Source organism: Ostrinia nubilalis, chromosome 2, assembly GCF_963855985.1.
Source record: "Ostrinia nubilalis chromosome 2, ilOstNubi1.1, whole genome shotgun sequence".
NCBI lineage: Eukaryota > Metazoa > Arthropoda > Insecta > Lepidoptera > Crambidae > Ostrinia > Ostrinia nubilalis.
In genome coordinates, this window is record NC_087089.1 from 4,847,801 (window position 1) to 4,855,739 (window position 7,939).

Genomic DNA, 7,939 nt, shown 5'->3' on the forward strand with positions numbered 1-7,939 from the left:
TCAAGGTCATAGTTAAAAAATAGGTCACCGAATAGATAAAAAACAGGCTCTCTATACGGTATTGCCGCCCAGGGGGGGTCTAAATTAGAAAGAGAGGGCAATAGATTTGCTGTTTCATTAGAGCGAGAGGCAGCTAGGTTTTCTCACTCTAATGAAAGTAAATAAATATCGGGGTGCCATCCGGACCCAGTCAGTTCCGCGTTTTCTCCTCAACAAGCTACAACACCAAGCTCTCGCCACTGCTCCGAGGAACCGGTCACAGTCTCAACCACAACCGAGTTATTATTTCTGCGCTCCCCGCCCCCTTCGTCTCGCTCTCCCGCTCGCGCTGCACCCCGCATCGCGCCGTGTCGGCGTACGGTATCAAGGGTCCGCACAGGGTTGCAACCCCATACCGTCCGGCACATGTCCAATTAAAGTATATTAGGGAGACCGAGAAAAGTTGTGACATTGTCGATTTTTGGAAACCTATTAACTACACAACGCAACAGCGAGTATTTTAACAAAAAAATAAACTCAAGCTAACGCTTGAGACTTGAACTAAACACATGCACTGTTGAGTTAATAAGTTCCAAAAAACCGATAATGTCACAACTGTCCTCGATCTCCCTTTATGATGTGATGCTAAATGGGCATTTGTATCTTTGGTGCTGGTACACATTGTATAACAGTGTGCAAAGAATTCATTTATTTATCATTGACACCTTTTACTTTATGTTATGAGTTTATTAATTAAAATCCGAAATATTATGTTTACATAGATGCCGTTTTCAGCTTACAAACTTACAGATTACGTAAAAACCCGACTTTCAGCTAGATGAAGTAATATCCACCTACCACCCTATAATAACCACAACAAACACCTACAATGACCTACGAGTACATATTAGTCCTACAAACTATGGTTGTGTTGAGGTTCCAAAACCTATTTAGCGCTACAGAAAACAGATAGGTACCTACAAGTACATATTAGTCCTGAGACTATGGCTGCCTTGAGGTTCCAGAACCTATTTAGCGCCACAGAAAACAGTTAAAACTATTTATTTTTTCGTAGACACGATAAGAAACAGAAAGAACTGTTTTTGCTCGACTAAAATCGATGTGAACCGCTCTAATTGCCAACGGTTAATGACTTCTTGAAAAGCACTTATTCTGAATTTAGATACTTTCAAGACCTACAAAACTAAGCTATACGTCGTTTGACAACGTCACTTCTCCTCAAATGTGTCCTATTACAATCATTATATGGGGCTGAACAAACTCCAAGGGCATGGCCTTCAACCCTGCAAAATTTTTGATATAGTAGTTTTTGACTAAAATGATAATAGGTTTTTAGTTACAGTGATGAAAACTTATTTGGATGATTGGTACTCAGTAAGATTACATAATTTCTGACGGCAATCAATTTACAGCATAGTATTGGCACCTGGTCCTGGAAGCACTTATCATAGTTCTTACAAATAATGTTAAATTTCAACTGACCTGCCTCGTGAGCATGTCGTGAGTGTGAGACGCGGCTGGTCACCGCCATCAACTTAACGACATGGCTGAAGCGGGCCTGACGGCGACTCGAGCACACCGCGGCCATCTCAGATGCAGTCACATAGGCTAATACGTAAAATTAAGTCGTTTACTCTTACAAATAAAGCTCAAATTCGACTGACCTGCCTCGCGAGTGGTCCTGCGGCGTGAGACGCGGCCGGTCGCCGCCGTCAACTTAGCGGCATGGCTGACGCGGGCCTGGCGGCGACTCGCGCGCACCGCGGCCGTCTCAGATGCACTCACTCACACACGCATATTCACTCGCACTTGACACTCGCATTTATTGCACAGCACTGCACCTGGAACAAGGTTTGAGGTTAGTATTGAATAATGAAGGTTATCAGATATTCTTCAGTTATGAAGATTTGGGATTAAATAGATACACACTTAATTAGAAATCTATAATAGAAAATTTCCACGCCTGTAGTGAGAATTGAACCCACCACGACTCTGACCGCTGAACTACGAAGACATGGGCATTTACAGCGGGTCTTGTCTGTGTGATTTTTTGTTATCATTTCGTTCTATCTAGAACTTGACCAATCTACCGTGAAGAGGGCATTTACTTTCAGGTACTAAATATTATACCAGTCCAGGTAATACCTGAAATTAATAGCTTTAACTCAGACATATATTCTATTTATTATCAGAAAATATGTTAATTTTCTTCTATTAAAGTGACGGCATATTAGGATTTAACTGCCTAACACAGGTAAAATAATATAGAGTGTATCCCGTGCGAAGTAAATAGGGAAGAGGTCTGTAACCGTCCAGGGATCTCGGAGCTTTGTCATCCTAATTTGTTTTAGATTTACCATTAAAGAAGCATTTGTGGGGAGATTGAAACTGCTTACGTAGCTGATAGAGTTTGGAAGAAAACTATTTCAAAAGTTTTGGGTTTGTACGGGCTTGTAGGATTTGGTGCTTAAACCGTTATTTAAGTGACTTTCTCATTGTCATTGAACATCGAATGGAATCTTAAGTAATATAAAAAACATGGTAACTTTCTATAGTAAAAAGTTACAAAGTCTCAAAACGTACCTAACGAAGGTATTCAGGTATATTCGGATTCAGTTCAGAACAAATGACTAACGGCGACCAGCGACCCAAACTGAGCTGTCAATAAAAAAATACCCCAAACTACGGCAGCAAAACGTGCAAAAAGCATTTGTCCCACATTCGGGGCAGGCTAAATAAATACTCTGTCTAGGTAGACTCTATAAACGCCAATCCACTTAACACGTTCCATAACTCAAAATATGACTACCATAAATGGATCGTAAACGTAAAAACTGTTTTAGTACCTGAGCACGAAAAACTTTCGTCTTCGAATCGTTTGCGTATTCGACAAAATTTGCATATGTCGCAAAACGCAAATTTTGTCGAATACGCAAACCCAGCCTTCAAATTCAACGATAACATGACGATCTCGACTGTAATAATTACTATCGTGCTACTATTTCTCATACTAAGTTCACTTTATGTATGTTCACAGGGGCGTTTTTTTAAGTTTTCATACTTAAATCTTTTCGCAAATGATTCGAAGTCGAAAGATTTTCATGCTAGAGGTACAGGTGGCAGTGCACCGGTCAGAGATCGATACTGCCAATAAGGTGAAATTCACGTATTCCATTTCGATGGACCGTTCCATCGTTACTTGGGTTTTCGAATATCACATTTTAGAGCTGGGCAGTCGAAGTGAAAACAGTGTAGGTAAGTGTAGAAGGTGTAGTTTAAAGAAGTTATTATGTTAATGGCTTACCCGACTGTCATTAATATATGGGCATTTCTCCACTAAATGGAAAATCGCTGTCCCAAGCTAAATTTATGTAGTAAACCTTAAAATTTCTCAGGTTTTTGTATCAATACCGACATAGAATTAGGTATTCTTAGCATGACATAGCATATTTAGTAATTTAATCATGGAATATTCGAATAAATAACCTCAAACGTCTCAAATCACAGTCCCCTGGTACGTCCCTTTTCCAGAATTACACATATTGTTACAAATGTTTATTATATTGCTGTTGATATTTGAATAAAAAATATCCAAATACATTAACAATAACAGTTAGCATCTTAATACATCACAAACAATGTTTACAATATAATTTTAATCAAAATATCCTTCTGAGAATGCTGTCCTCAAATTATTAAAACATTCCCCTGTTAAAATTTTAAAACCGGTTTAAAGTCATATTTAGTTTTGGCGCAAAGCACTTAGATCGCAAAACGGAACGCAATAGGTGTTAAGGTTGTTCAGTTGTGTAGCTAGTGGGCAGCCGCTATTTTGTTTAATGCTACTACTGCGTCATCTGGTGAACCACGCGTCTCGGCCGTCAGTGAAAACATTCCCCTGGTGAGCCTTTTTTTTTACTATTTTAAGAGTTTTAATAACGACAATTTGTTTAAATTAATTAATCTTCTAGTATGTAGCCACATAAGTTGCGTTTATTTTAATGTTTTTAAATGATATTGTTTTATGAAGTATTCACGTAAAAATAACATTCCCCTGGCGAACATTCCCCTGTCATTTCATAGCACAGGGTACTGTTCATACCACAGGGGACTGTTCATACTACTGTTTTCCTAGGTTTTGACCACTAAAATAACGTCTTTTTAGTAGGTATTATCTCAAAATTTCACCGAAAAAGAAGCTACGCGAAACATGAGAAGAATTTCTAGAACAAAAACGTATAGCTGTGCAATTATGATATCATCGACTTGAAACATTACCCTAAAAGAAAAATTGAAAAAAAGAAGAAAAAGGAAAAACTTTAAATAAAATCAGTTAAAGATATGAGTTGTCGTGAGCATAAGGCTGTAAAAAAGGTTTGGAGGGAGCACTGTGCTAAGTTTCGTGCAAAAAAGAAAGTCATGAAGACATAACAAATAATTTGTGTTTCTTTACGAGATCGAATCAGAAATGAGGAGATCCGTAAACGAAATAAAGTCGGTGACATAGCCCGACGGATTAGCAAGCTGAAGTGGCAATAGGAAGGCACATAGTACGCAGAACTGATGGCCCATCGGCAGCAAGGTTCTGTAGTGGAGGCCGCGTGGACGTCCCACGCTGCGTTTTACGGTACACAAGGTGGACCGACGACATTATAAAGGTAGTAGGAAGGCGCTGGACGCAGGCCGCTACGAATCGATCATCATGGAAGTCTTTGAGGGAGGCCTATGTTCAGCAGTGGACGTCCTATGGCTGAAATGATGATGATGATAATGAACAAATAATTTCGGAAGGGAAAATACCTACATCTGATTCAGAAGATTTCGCAGAAGAACATCAGGCGCCTTTAAGATCATCTGACCCAACACGAAATAACAAAATAGCGTTTCAATATTACATTCACCAGAAACGGGGTCAAAAAACAAAAATTAGCAGTAATAATGTTTTTTGTTTATTACTTTTTGTATTTTTTTGGTTCTGTTTTAAAAGGCAGGATACTACATTTTTGATTATTATAAAGACTGACTTTAGTGTCATAAAATTTAAGTCTTAAAACTTAATTGTTCGTTAAGTTTAATGCTACTGTTATTAGGCTTAAGAAAAGTCATTATAAATTAGTAATATTTGTTTTAATAATAATATTTTTTGTTTCAAAAACTTACATATTTTTATAATAGCAAAGAAAAATAAAGAGTTTGTTTATTCAAAGAAAAATACTAATTGTTTTTGTCCATAATACATTCCCCTGGGTGGTTGCAACATTCCCCTGTCGCAATTTTGCGAAAAATCGCCAATAACTCAAAAACTAAGGGGAAAATGTGTGGGCTTTTTTTAGATATGTATTTAAATTACTATTGCCCTGAATTTCGTTAACAAAATTTCTCAACATTTAATAAAATTACTTCAGGACAGTCTTGTATGGACGATTTTCCAAATAGCAGAGAAACACCCATATACAAATATAAAGCTTGTTTGTATAAAAATATGAATAAATCTTGCATATTACCTAAATCTTGTCTCTAGTGTGATTGAACTCATCTAAAGTGTTCATTGTAATATAATAGTAATTTACTTGATTCATTAAATTTTAAAAAATGACTCTCTTGTTCGATATTGCGTGTTTTGAATGCGATACCCAAACTAGTTAGATGTTTTGAATATTTTGTTGTTAGAAAACACGTAAGTAAAATCAAAATCAAAAATCAAAAATATTTTTATTGAGCCATCCATTATTCTTACTAACTAATCAACAAAAACATAACTTATCAGTAAGTTTGCATTAATTGTTTACACATAGGTAGTTTTACATAAATTATATTAACAGTAAAAAGTACTATTGAATAAGCAAATAATGAGGGTGGCAAAATGTATCAGATTCCGTCCCCTACCCGCCGCTAAGTAAAAACTGTGTTGCGACTGGTAGTGTTCGTCATCGTCCAACCGGGCAAAGTTTGGCCGGTACACATCTTCCAACGTTGCGGTTTCTAAGGCGTTGTAGTAAGGTTAATTTTGCAATGCCAGGTATGGATAGACAAATGTACCGGCCAGCGCATTCGGTACTTGTTGGGAGCGTAGTACACGCGCGGCTCGCAGATAAAATTATCATGTGAGAAGTAGTTACATTTTTTTTTTCATTTTTATGATTTTTATTTTTTGAAACTAAATATTACAGTTACGAGAACTGAATTGGGCTACAATTTAAAGTATATATAGATGATAAATATAAATAACCTTAGAAATTTTTTTACGCTGCGCCGCTAGTCCCAAACTAAGCAAAGCTTGTACTATGGGTACTAGACAACGGATATAAACTTACTTAAATACTTTTTTTTGTAAATACATACATATTATAAAATTATCACTTCACGGGATTTATTGCAACAATATCTATTTTAACGGTAAATAATATTTACCCTCCCGACGTTTCGGCTCGGTTGCACGAGTCATGGTCGCGGGCAGACTGAAGAGATGCGGCGTCGTCTGCTCCGGCGCGATGAGTTTTCTTCACCCACCCGCATTTGCACAATATTTTCGTCAGTGGTACAGTCAGTCCGTGAAGTGATAATTTTATAGTAAAAAATGCAACATAATAGTTTAAAATATTATACATACATATTATTATTATACATAGATAAAAAGTATGTTAATGGGACTCAAACATAGGCGGTGCCGCGACGTCACGCGCCCATTCAAGTTTCAGCCATGATGCTTATATTTTTAAGTTTTATCAATAAAAAATAAAATAAAAAATAAATAAAAAATATTTGAAACTTCTTCATTGTTAGATTGTGTGAATATGTGGGTGCGTATACGTAAGTATGTAAGTATGTAAGTGTGTGTGTGTGTGTGTGTGTGTGTGTGTGTGTGTGTGTGTGTGTGTGTGTGCGTGTGCGTGTGTGTGTGAGTGTGTGTGTGTGTATGTGTGTCACATTATATAAGGTGTTATTTTTTGTACTGATCATACTTTACCAACGCATCTAATAAAATCATACAAATACAACCCAAGTGTTTTTAAAAAAAAATTCAGGCTAGTTTTCGAGTAAAACGACAAAGAATGTTTCGAAAAAAATAAAAAATAAATCATCCTTTGAGCGCGGTGAGTATTCGTTTGTACGCACTATCGTAGTAGCCGGCCGAGGGCAACGACCACTGCCACGTGCCGCGCCGCGTGAGTCGGCCATATTGATATCGCTGCCAGTCGCTCCGCGCCCACAGCCCGCGCCGAGCCGCCGATCGGCATGCGGGAGCGCAACAACATAAATAATCGTCCCAGTCCATCCAATGCGCCCAAACGTATTGCAGTGTATGTGTGGTTTATTACAATGCCGCGCTTGATCAATAACAAAACGCAGGTGAAATTATGTTTCGGGCACACTAACTGGCCGACGAGAAACATTGACGAGTCGAAAACCTTCATACCTTGCTTGTTTGGAGCCGCGCAGCGCTTCAGGGAGCGCAGCCGTATCCTGACTTGACGAGATTCCGTGCGCTTCGAGGACGAAGTTCTGGATTTCAATTTCAATCACCGGCACAGTGCTGGCGGTACCCAGATGCGAGCGCCGCAGACGGCGGCTTTTGCGTAAAAATACGGAATGCCTTATCAAGGAGTTGTTGCCAGAGGGCCACGACCGCGACCTAGTTCTATCGATGGTTATTGCGGAAGTCTACCTAGGTACATACCTACAGTGTGGTTTGGACAGATGAGTGCTTGTTTACGCGAAAGGGACTTTTTCCGTAAAAAAGTTAGTGCGCGAATTGTGAATACAACATCCGACGTGGTGTCTAGTGAACAGCAAGCAAGTGTGCAGCCCGAAAGCATTACCTCAATTCGATCGTGGCTAGATTAGACAGTGCAAGACATTTACGTGAACATTCAACAAAGGCTTGACGATCAAAATGTATTGTGATTAGTGTAATAATAACCTAGGAACTTTAAATAAC